Here is a 13,165-nt window from a genome sequence, read left to right on the forward strand (position 1 = left end):
ATGAGAAATAGGATTGTGAAGATAGAAATGAAGACTTAGAAATTGAAGGAGAATGGCAAATGTAACAAGACCCACATGACATTTGTTGGCGTAGAAGAAAAAAATAACACCTCACTTGTTTTATGTTCAAAATCGAAGTAAAACATATTCTATCGTGACAAACACACACACACATACAAACACACCCCCGCCCACACACAACCCCCCCACACATACCCCCCCCCCCCCACACACCCCACACACACACCCACACAAACACCCCAGACACAAAGACACACAATACCGTAATGAGCATAAAATGTTACGAAATTATGGTGAGATCCTTCACGAGAAAAAGGGTTGTGATGATAGAAATGAAGACTTAAAAATTGAAGCAGAATGACAAATATAACAAGACGCAGATGGCATTTGTTGGCGCCAAAGATAAAAGCAACACCTCACTTGTTTTATGTTCAAAATCGGTGTAAAATATGTTCTATCGTGACACAAACACACACACACACACCACCCCCACACACACACTCTAAACACACACACACAAACCCCCCCCCCCCCACACACCCTACACACACCACCACCCCGCCATACACACACTACGCACACACACACACACACACACACACACACACACACACCGCACACGCGCACACACCCATACACACACACACACCACACACCCACACTCACACACACACACACACCTACACAAACAACCCCCCCCCCACCCCCCCCCACACACACACCGCACACGCACACACACACACATACACACACCCCACACACAAAGACACACAATACCGTAATAAGCATTAAATATTACGAAACTATGGTGACAACCTTCCGAGAAAAAGGGTTGTGAAAATAGAAATGAAGACTTAAAAATTGAAGGAGAATAACAAATGTAACAAGACGCAGATGTCATTTGTTGGCGCCAAAGATAAAAGAAACACCTCACTTGTTTTATGTTCAAAATCAAAGTAAAATTTGTTCTATCGTGACACAAACACGCACACACACCCCACCCCCACACACACACTCTAAACACACACACACAAACCCCCCCCCCCCCCACACACCTTACTCACACACACCACCCCCCCATACACACACTACGCACACACACACACACACACACACCACACACCCACACACACACACCCTACACAAACAACCCCCCCCCCCCACACACACCCCCTACACACACACCACCCCCCCACCCCTCCCCCCCCCCCACACACACACACACCGCACACGCACACACACACACACACACCCCAAACACAAAGACACACAATACCGTAATGAGTATAAAATATTACGAAACTATGGTGACAACCTTCACGAGAAAAAGGGTTGTGAAGATAGAAATGAAAGACTTAAAAATTGAAGGATAATAACAAATATAGCAAGACACAGATGGCTTTTGTTGGCGCCAAAGATAAAAGCAATACCTCACTTGTTTTATGTTCAAAATCAAAGTAAAATATGTTCTATCATGACACACACACACACACACACACACCACTCCCACTCACACACTCTAAACACACACACACACACACCACCCCCCCCACACACCCTACACACACACACCACCCTCCCCACACACACACACACTACGCGCACACACACACACACACATATACACACACACACCGCACACGCGCAAATACACACACACACACACACCCACACACCATACACACACACACACACCCTACACATAGACACGTCCACACACACCCACACACCACACACACTCACATAAAAAAAATGACGCACAAACAAGAAAATTAAAAAGTCGGAATGAGGAAGGGGCATCATTCAGCAAAACGTTTCAAGTTTGTGGTCGGTAAAATTAAAAAAGAAATGCAGTAGCTGATTAGAATATATAAAAATATATTCCTGGACATCATGATCTCAACAGAAATCTGTTGCACCAGATTATGATTTTTAGAGAGGTTGATCCAGAAAGTAGATAATATTACGCACAAGCATGAGTCAAGCATCAGCACGAGAAACTATGGTGACATCCTTTGTAACTAGATAAAATGTTGCGAAACTATGGTGACATCCTGCACGAGAAAATGAATTATGAAGATAGAAATGAAGACTTAAAAATTGAAGGAGAATGGCAAATGTAACAAGACCCAGATGGCATTTGTTGGCGCAGAAGATAAAAGCAACACCTCACTTGTTTTATGTTCAAAATCGAAGTAAAACATGTTCTATCGTGACACACACACACACACACATACCCACCCACCCACACACACATACACACACCACCGCCCCCCCCCCCCCCCCACACACGCAAACGCACACACACACACACCCCACACACACACCCACATACACACCCCACACACAAAGACACACAATACCGTACTGAGCATAAAATGTTACGAAACTATGGTGACATTCTGCACGAGAAATAGGATTGTGAAGATAGAAATGAAAAGCTAGAAATTGAAGGAGAATGACAAATGTAACAAGACCCACATGACATTTGTTGGCGTAGAAGATAAAAACAACACCTCACTTGTTTTATGTTCAAAATCGAAGTAAAACATGTTCTATCGTGACACACACACACATACAAACACACACCCCCACACACACACACCCACACAAACACCCCACACACAAAGACACACAATCCCGTAATGAGCGTAAAATATTACGAAACTATGGTGACATCCTTAACGAGAAAAAGGGTTGTGAAGATAGAAATGAAGACCTAAAAATTGAAAAAGAATGACAAATATAACAAGACGCAGATGGCATTTATTGGCGCCAAAGATAAAAGCAACACGTCACTTGTTTTATGTTCAAAATCGAAGTAAAATACGTTCTATCGTGACACACACACACACACACCACCCACACACACATTCTAAACACACACACACACACCCCCCCCCACACATACCCTACAGACACACACCACCCCCCTACATACACACTATGCAACACACACACACACACACACACACACCGCACACGCGCACACACCCACACACACACACACACACACCACACACACACACACCCACACCCACACACACACACACACTACACACACAACCCCCCAACACACACACCCTACACACACACCCCCCCACCCCCCCCCCCCCACACACACCGTTCACGCATACACACACACACACACACCCACGCACACACCCCACACACACACCCACACAAACATCCCACACACAAAGACACACAATACCGTAATGAGCATAAAATATTACGAAACTATGGTGACAACATTCACGAGAAAAAGAGTTGTGAAGATAGAAATGAAGAATAAAAATTGAATGATAATGAGAAATATAACAAGACGCAGATGGCATTTGTTGGCGCCAAAGATAAAAGCAACACCTCACTTGTTTCATGTTCAAAATCGAAGTAAAATATGTTCTATCATGACACACACACACACCACACACACACACACCCCCCACACCTACACACACACCACCCTCCCCCCTACAGACACCCGACACACACACACCACCCCCCCACACACACACAATGCACACACACACACACACACCACCCCCCCCACACACACACTACGCGCACACTCACGCACAGAAAATACTCGTAATGAACATAAAATATTGCGAAACTATGGTGACATCCTGCACGAGAAAAGGGTTGTGAAGATAGAAATGAAGACTTAAAAATTGAAAGAGAATGACAAATATAACAAGACGCAGATGGCATTTGTTGGCGCCAAAGATAAAAGCAATACGTCACTTGTTTTATGTTCAAAATCGAAGTAAAATATGTTCTATCGTGACACATACAAACACACACACACCACCCCCACACACACACTCTAAACACACACACACACACACACACCCCCCCCCCCACACACAGCCTACACACACACACCGCACACGCACAAACACACACACACCCACACACACCCCACACACACACCACACAAACACCCCACACACAAAGACACACAATACCGTAATGAATATAAAATATTACGAAACTATGGTGACAACCTTCACGAGAAAAAGGGTTGTGAAGATAGAAATGAAGACTTAAAAATTGAAGGATAATGTCAAATATAGCAAGACGCAGATGGCATTTGTTGGCGCCAAAGATAAAAGCAACACCTCACTTGTTTTATGTTCAGAATCGAAGTAAAATATGTTCTATCATGACACACACACACACACACACCACCCCCACACACACACTTTAAACACACACACACGCACACACCACCCCCCCACACACACCCTACACACACACACCACCCCCACACACACACACACTACGCACACACACACACACACACACACACACACACACACCGCACACGCGCACACACCCACACACCATACGCACACACACACACCACACTGACACGACCACACACACCCACACACCACACACACTCAAATAAAAAAAGACGCAGATTGTATTCGTTGGCGCAGAAGATAAAAGTAACACCTCACTTTTTCTAGGTTCAAAATGGAAGTGAAACATGTTCTTTCGTGACACACACACCAACCCCACACACACACACCCTAAAACGAGAAAAAGGATTGTGAAGATAGAAATGAAGACTTAGAAATTGAAGGAGAATGCAAATGTAACAAGACCCAGATGACATTTGGTAATGCAGAAGATAAAAACAACACCTCACTTGTTTTATATTCAAAATTGAAGTAAAATATGTTCTATGGGTGACACACACACACACACACACCCCACCCCCACACAAACACACTACGACACACACACACACACACACCACCCCCACACACACACAATACACACACACACACACACCGCACACGCGCACATACCCACACACCATACACCCACACACACACACACCACACACACACCCGCCCACACACACTCACAAAAAAAAAATGACGGACAAACAAGAAAATGAAAAAATCAGAATAAGGAGGGGGCATCATTCAGCAAAACGTTTCAATTTTGTGGTCGATAAGATTGAAAAAAAATGCAGTAGCTGATTAGAATATATAAAAATATATTGCTGGACATCATTATCTCAACAGAAAGCTGCTACACCAGATCATGATTTTCAGAGAGGTTGATCCAGAAACTAGATAATATTAAGCACAAGCATGAGTCAAGTACCAAGTATAGCATGTATAACTGATTAATTGTTCCTGAGCAAAAGGACCACTTTCCCTTTTCCATGCGAGTACCCAAAAACCAAGATGATGCTACAGAACCTATCATGTGATTCAAGGGTGAAAATTATAGAGACCGCTATTAGGAGGAAGGAAATCAAAAGGGCTAAACACACCAAATTTAGGGTTCCAAACTAGAATATTTTACAGTGGTCGTTGGCAACCAATTCAAGAATTGGTTAGCAGATCATAACCACCCAAGGCATTTATCAGATTTTATCAATCCTCCACTCATATTCTTTCACTATATCCGCTCTAGTAAAGTGAATCAATCCAAGACCATTCTTGTTAACGAGATATATTGAGAGGAAAAAAGAAGAGGAAAAAAAGAAGAGGGACACCACACACACACACACCACCCCCTCCCCACACACACAACCGCCCCCCCCCACACACACACCCTACACACACCACCCCCCCCCCCCACACACACACCCCACACACACACCCACACACAAAGACACACAATACCGTAATGAGCATAAAATATTACGAAACTATGGTGACATACTCCACGAGAAAAAGGGTTGTGAAGATAGAAATGAAGACTTAAAAATTGAATACGAATGACAAATGTAACAAGACGCAAATGGCATTTGTTGGCGCCTAAGATAAAAGCAACACCTCACTTGTTTTATGTTCAAAATCGAAATAAAATATGTTCTATGGGTGACACACACACCCACACACCACACACACACACACACACCACCCCCACACACACACTCTAAACACACACACACACCACCCCCCCCCCCCACACCCTACACACACACACCACCCCCCCACACACACACTACGCGCACACACACACATACCGCACACGTGTAGATACCCACACACCATACACACACCCCCCCCCCCACATACACACACACACGCCCACACACACCCACACACCACACACACTCAAATAAAAAAAATAACGCACAAACAAGAAAATAAAAAAGTCGGAATAAGGAGGGGGCATCATTCAGCAAAACGTTTCAAGTTTGTGGTCGATAAAATTGAAAAAGAAATGTAGTAGCTGATTAGAATATATAAAAATATGTTCCTGGACATCATGATCTCAACAGAAACCTGCTGCACCAGATTATGATTTTCAGAAAGGTTGATCCAGAAACTAGATAATATTAAGCACAAGCATGAGTCAAGCATCAGCACGAGAAACTATGGTGACATCCTTTGTAACTAGATAAAATATTGCGAAACTATGGTGACATCCTGCACGAGAAAATGAATTGTGAAGATAGAAATGAAGACTTAAAAATTGAAGAAAAATGGCAAATGTAACAAGACCCAGATGGTATTTGTTGGCGCAGAAGATAAAAGCAACACCTCACTTATTTTATGTTCAAAATCGAAGTAAAATATGTTCTATCGTGACACACTCACACACACATACAAACACACATACCCACCCACCCACACACACACACACACACCACCACTCCCCCCACACACACCCAACACACACACACCATCCCTCCCCCCCACACACACACACCGCACACGCAAACACACACACACACACACACACATACACCCCACACACAAAGACATACAATACCGTAATGAGCATAAAATGTTACGAAACTATAGTGACATTCTGCACAAGAAAAAGGGTTGTGAAGATAGAAATGAAGACTTAGAAATTCAAGGAGAATGACAAATGTAACAAGGCGCAGATGGCATTCGTTGGCGCAGAAGATAAAAGCAACACCTCACTTCTTCTAGGTTCGAAATGGAAGTAAAACATGTTCTTTCGTGACACACACACACACACACACACCCTCCCCAACACAGACACCACGCATACACACACACACCACACACACACACACATACCACAAAAAAAAAGACGCACAAACAAGAAAATGAAAAAGTCGAAACAAGGAGGGGGCATCATTCAGCAAAACATGTCAAGTTCGTGGTCGATAAAATTAAAAAAGAAATGCAGTAGTTGATTAGAACATATAAAAATATGTTCCTGGACATCATGATCTCAACAGAAACCTGTTGCACCAGATCATGATTTTCAGAAAGGTTGATCCAGAAACTAGATAATATTAAGCACAAGCATGAGTCAAGGATCAGCTACAACATGTATAACTGATTAATTGTTCCTGAGCAAAAGGACCACTTTCCCTTTTTCATGCGAGTACCCAAAAATCAAGGTGATGGTACAGAACCTATCATGTGATTCAAGGGTGAAAATTATAGAGATCGCTATTAGCAGGAAGGAAATCTAAAGGGCTAAACACACCAAATTTAGGGTTCCAAACTAGAATATTTTGTAGTGGTCGCTGGCAACCAATTCAAGAATTGGTTAGCAGATCATAACCACCCAAGGCATTTATCAGATTTTGTCAATCCTCCATTTATTTTCTGTCACTATATCCCCTCTAGTAAAGTAAATCAATTTAAGACCACTCTTGCTGACAAGATATATTGAAAGAAAAAACGAAGAGGGACAATGCGCCCTCTCCTGTCCTGTTATTGCTCTTTGTTTCAATAACTACTGTTTCATATCAACTAAACCAAAAGGAGAATACAAATCTATGCTAGCACACAAAAACATTACAAAGGACATAAATAAACACAAAGACACACAATACTCGTAATGAGCATAAAATATTGCAAAACTATGGTTACATCCTGCACGAGAAAAAAGATTGTGAAGATAGAAATGAAGACTTAGAAATTGAAGGAGAATAGCAAATGTAACAAGACGCAGATGGCATTTGTTGGCGCAGAAGGTAAAAGCAACACCTTACTTGTTTTATGTTCAAAATCGAAGTAAAACATGTTCTATCGTGACACACACACACACACACACACACACCCACACACCCTACACACACACACCACCCCCACACACACACACAACACACACACACCGCACACGCGCACACACCCACACACACACCGCACACGTGCACACACCCACACACCACACACACACACACCCACACACCACACACACTCAAATAAAAAAAATGACGCACAAACAAGAAAATGAAAAAGTCGGAACAAGGAGGGGGCATCATTCAGCAAAACGTTTCAAGTTTGTGGTCGATAAAATTGAAAATGAAATGCAGTAGCTGATTAGAATATATAAAAATATATTGCTGGACATCATGATCTCAATAGAAACCTGCTACACCAGATCATGATTTTCAGAAAGGTTGATCCAGAAACTAGATAATATTAAGCACAAGCATGAGTCAAGCATCAGCTATAGCATGTATAATTGATTAATTGTTCCTGAGCAAAAGGACCATTTTCTCTTTTCCATGCGAGTACCCAAAAACCAAGGTGATGCTACAGAACCTATCATGTGATTTAAGGGTGAAAATTATAGAGACCGCTATTAGCAGGAAGGAAATCAAAAGGGCTAAACACACCAAATTTAGGGTTCTAAACTAGAATATTTTGTAGTGGTCGCTGACAACCAATTCAAGAATTGATTAGCAAATCATAACCACCTAAGGCATTTATCAGATTTTATCAATCCTCCACTCATTTTCTCTCACTATGTCCCCTCTAGTAAAGTAAATCAATCCAAGACCACTCTTGCTAACGAGATATATTGAAAGGAAAAAAAAAGAGGGACAATGCACCCTCTCCTGTCCTGTTATTGCTCTTTGTTTCAATAAATACTATTTCATATCAAGTAAACAAAAATGAGAATACACATCTATGCAAGCACATAAAAAATATTACAAATGACATAAATAGACCACAAAGACACACAATACTCGTAATGAGCATAAAATATTGCGAAACTATGGTTACATCCTGCACGAGAAAAAGGGTTGTGAATATAGACATGAAGAGTTAGAAATTGAAGAAGAATGGCAAATGTAACTAGATGCAGAAGATAAAAGCAACACCTCACTTCTTTTATGTTCAAAATGGAAATAAAACATGTTCTATCAAGACACACACACACACACACACACACACCGCACACGCGCACACACCCACACACCACACACACACACACACCACCACACACACACACGCCCACACACCACACAGACTCACAAAAAAAAATGACGCACAGATAAGAAAATAAAAAAGTCGGAACAAGGAGGGGGCATCATTCAGCAAAATGTCTCAAGTTTGTGATCGATAAAATTGAAAAAGAAATGCAGTTGTTGATTAGAACATATAAAAATATATTCCTGGACATCATGATCTCAACTGAAACCTGCTACACTAGATCATGATTTTCAAAGAGGTTGATCCAGAAACTAGATAATATTAAGCACAAGCATGAGTCAAGCATCAGCTACAGCATGTGTAACTGATTAATTGTTCCTGAGCAAAAGAACCATTCTCCCTCTTCTATGCAAGTACCCAAAAATCAAGGTGATGCTACAAAAACTACCATGTGATTCAAGGGTGAAAATTATAGAGACCGCTATTAGCAGGAAGGAAATCAAAATAGCTAAACACACCGAAGTTACGGTTCAAAACTACAACATTTTGTAGTGGTCGCTGGCAACCAATTCAAGAATTGGTTAGCAAATCATAACCACCCAAGGCATTTATCAGATTTTATCAATCCTCCACTCAGACGAAGTTGTGTTCGATATATGTGAAACTATCATAAAATTGGGCACTCCAAATGAAATTGTGAAGGAAAAGACTCCATGTCCGGCTACTTCATCTCACGATCAAAGGGTTCTATCAATGATAAACTCCAAAGATGGTATTCTAAATAAAAAAAGACTGAAGTCAAGGGAAGATGATATGCCGCTGAAAGATGACTTGCATAGTTGCAACAATGCAGATGAGGCCTCGAAAACGTACTACGACTTGTGCTCTATAGATGAATCTTCATCGAACAAGAAACAGAAAACCAACAGTAGAAATTCTTTCTCTGTTCCCCGAAGCTGCTCTTTAGTGTCAACAGATGCACCGTATCAGGTGCATGACTCTTCCTACTTCAAGAATCCAAGGCAAGAAGAGATTGACACGGAAGAGACTTCGAGCAAAAATGGTATGACGTGCAACTATAAAACTTATTTCCAGCATACTTTTTCTGCAACTAAAAAGCTCCAATCATCTGAAAGGGGAGGGTAATTTCGAATTGTACCAATATTTTATGAGGACGTCGTCCTAAAGAACTGCGGGTTTATAAGAAACCTATAAGCTGGTAAAAGCACCTCAATTCAACTACGAGCTTTTAGCTTTTCTTCTCTTAAGGTTGGAGAATTATAAACAGAAATTGGATTTCCAAACACTCACTTTTAAGTTTTTGCACACACCCCAATGATCTTGTACTCTCTTCCGTGTTTCTGTACGCTCGCTAGTTGCATGTTCTGAATCTTGAAATCAGATTAGAAAATCTCCAGCTTTCTCAATTCGAGTATATAACGTTTCTTGTTTGTCTGTTCTCTACATGCAGGAGCCACCAGTTTACGAATTTCTGGGGATCAGACTATTCGGGAAGAGTAAAAGCTCGTCATTTAATCTATGAATGCTCTGTACACATTAGGATGGGAGCTTTTCCCATGTGATTCTCTTGTAGATAAGTACTTCAATTCTGAATACTTTTTTGTTTCCTCCTGTGTTCTTGAACATGAACATGTTCTGTCCTTGAGGACAAAAGGAACGTCTTAGGACCACGTTGAGATAGAAATCTGTGGTTATTTTTTCTGTTTCTCACACCACATAACCCGATACAGTTTTTTGTTCCTTTGCTGTGTGTAATTGCATTTGATATGTTCTCTTTCAATTTTCACATATAACGCTGGAGTTGGGGTAGTGAAATGGCTGTCTGTTTACTCACTGCACTGTACTGTTTGCATATTGTCTAAGAATGTACTCATGCAACCTCATTTCTTGCACATAATCCAACTTAAATATGTCAAGTGTATTATCCTTCTTTACTGGGTTCTTGGATTAATACGGTTCATGCAAGGAAGTGTAGGATCCACAGTAAACTGGAATATATATAACGGGAAGTAGTAACCGCAGGGCTCCAGGCTTTTTTGTTGAAAATAAATGAAAAAGACTTTTTTTATTATAAATTTATACTTCGCAACTGGTTAAACAGAAGTGTAAGTTATTTTTATGGTTTCAAGGGCTAACAAGGAATGTTCAAAGAAGTATGTATGACATACAAAAATGGCACATTTTGTTAGTATAGCTTATTACCATATCCATTATGGCAAAATTGGCCGGAATTCGGATTACCCTACTCTTATTAAATATTCGAGAAAATTATAATTTTAGGATCATAATTTAGGGCCTCTTACAACACAGTTACCATGATTTGAAAAATTACTTGGAAAAAGTACTATAGTGATGAAATATTTATAATTTTGGTATTTTTATTAGAAATTTAAAGGCAAGCGCACGAAGCTGTTAAAATTAAGCGTCTTCACGTGAGTGACAGGGGATTTAAAATTAAAAATAAAAACGAGATATTGCAATTTTGGCGCCATAATGCAAGACTCCTGACAATGTTGGTACCACAATTTAGGACATATTGTAATATTAGTACTATGATTTGAAAAATAATTTAAAATTGTACCACAAAATAGCCTCACTATGCACTTTTGATATTACCGTTAAATTGCTAATGGCAAAGTGATGTGCGCTCCACGTGGCTGTTAAGCGAGGCTGGGATGATGGACAAAAAACAGCAAATAATGCATTGTATCCTAGGTGATAGTTATAGTGTTAAAGAAAAGAACCCAACCCCAGCCATGTCATGGGTGCACAACACACTCCAGTTGTACTTTTTTCAATTTCTTAGCTAGATATTCAGAAATTATGATAAAAGTACTCTAGTAATGATTTATGATAAAGAGTATAATTATTTAATTAAAAGTTAAAAAAAAAACCGTTGGTGTTGTGCACCATGACATGGGGGAGAGAGTGTTTTGCCTAATATAATTTTTTATAATGGGATTTTTTGCTTTTTATTTTTTTCAAATTTTTTTTTTAACATTACAACTATCATAGAGGGTAAAATGCATAAATTCACTGATTTTTGTGGTACATTTTCAACTAAGTTTTTAAATCATGATATTAATATTACAAGAAGTTTTAAATTTTCTTATCAATATTACAATCACAACTGGGGTACCAAAATTACAAAAAAAAATTTGTTACTATAATATATTTTTCAATTGCGATATCAATACTGCAAATTATTTTAGATTATAATAGCAAAATTACAATTTTTTTTAAATATTTAATGATGCTGGATGATATTAATCAATCAGTCAATAATGACTGCTGAAAAGTCATGAAAATGGTACATACTTGAAAAAATTAATGTAGGTGAAGTGTCCAATCAAGAATCCGTGAAGTTGAAAATCCATACCAATACATCAAAATCAAACAAGACAGAATACCTACTCCAGTAGGAGAATACAAAATAGCGAAAAGAAATTATTACACTCACAAATCATTATCAGCATCCCAGACCCAGACAGGAAATTAATAGAGAACACAGAAATATATATGATGATGATGCGTTCGGAAGTTTCTTCATTTTTCATATCGTGAGAACCTATGGAACTAAAAATTTCTTGACTTTTGTAGTCTCAGACTGCATCAATTATGGCACTTGGATTATTAAAATTGATATCTAAATTAAATTCGATCTAACGAAATTAATTATATATTAAGTACAATTATATTTAAGATCTAAAAGCCTAAAAGAAATTCTTATTCAAATTAGGTTTGGTCGATCAAATTAATCACAAAAAAAAGTGAATGATTGATTATTTTCTCTGAATTGTACATAAATAACACTAGTATATTACATTTGCTATATAATTAGTTCAAGTCCGGCCAAACCTTGGAATTTCACAATGCTAGGAAATTTTTCACCCATACCAGGTTTGACCGAATGAAATGTATTGGTTATTTTCTCTGAATTATACATCAATAACATGATAAGTGTATTATATTTGTTATATAATAGATTCAAA

The 13,165-nt window shown here is 39.7% G+C and overlaps 1 long non-coding RNA gene across 1 annotated transcript; it reads left to right on the top strand.

Annotated features, from left to right (window-relative positions):
• The first annotated feature begins 10,353 nt into the window (after nucleotides 1-10,353).
• Nucleotides 10,354-11,006, top strand: LOC110012728 (uncharacterized). The gene is made up of 2 exons (XR_016067931.1): nucleotides 10,354-10,421; nucleotides 10,624-11,006. It is a non-coding gene; the product is annotated as an uncharacterized LOC110012728 (long non-coding RNA).
• Nucleotides 11,007-13,165: the final 2,159 nt, after the last annotated feature.

The sequence above is a fragment of the Sesamum indicum genome, linkage group LG10 (genome assembly GCF_026168435.1).
Source record: "Sesamum indicum cultivar Baizhima isolate 11 linkage group LG10, ASM2616843v1, whole genome shotgun sequence".
NCBI classification, from domain to species: Eukaryota; Viridiplantae; Streptophyta; class Magnoliopsida; order Lamiales; family Pedaliaceae; genus Sesamum; species Sesamum indicum.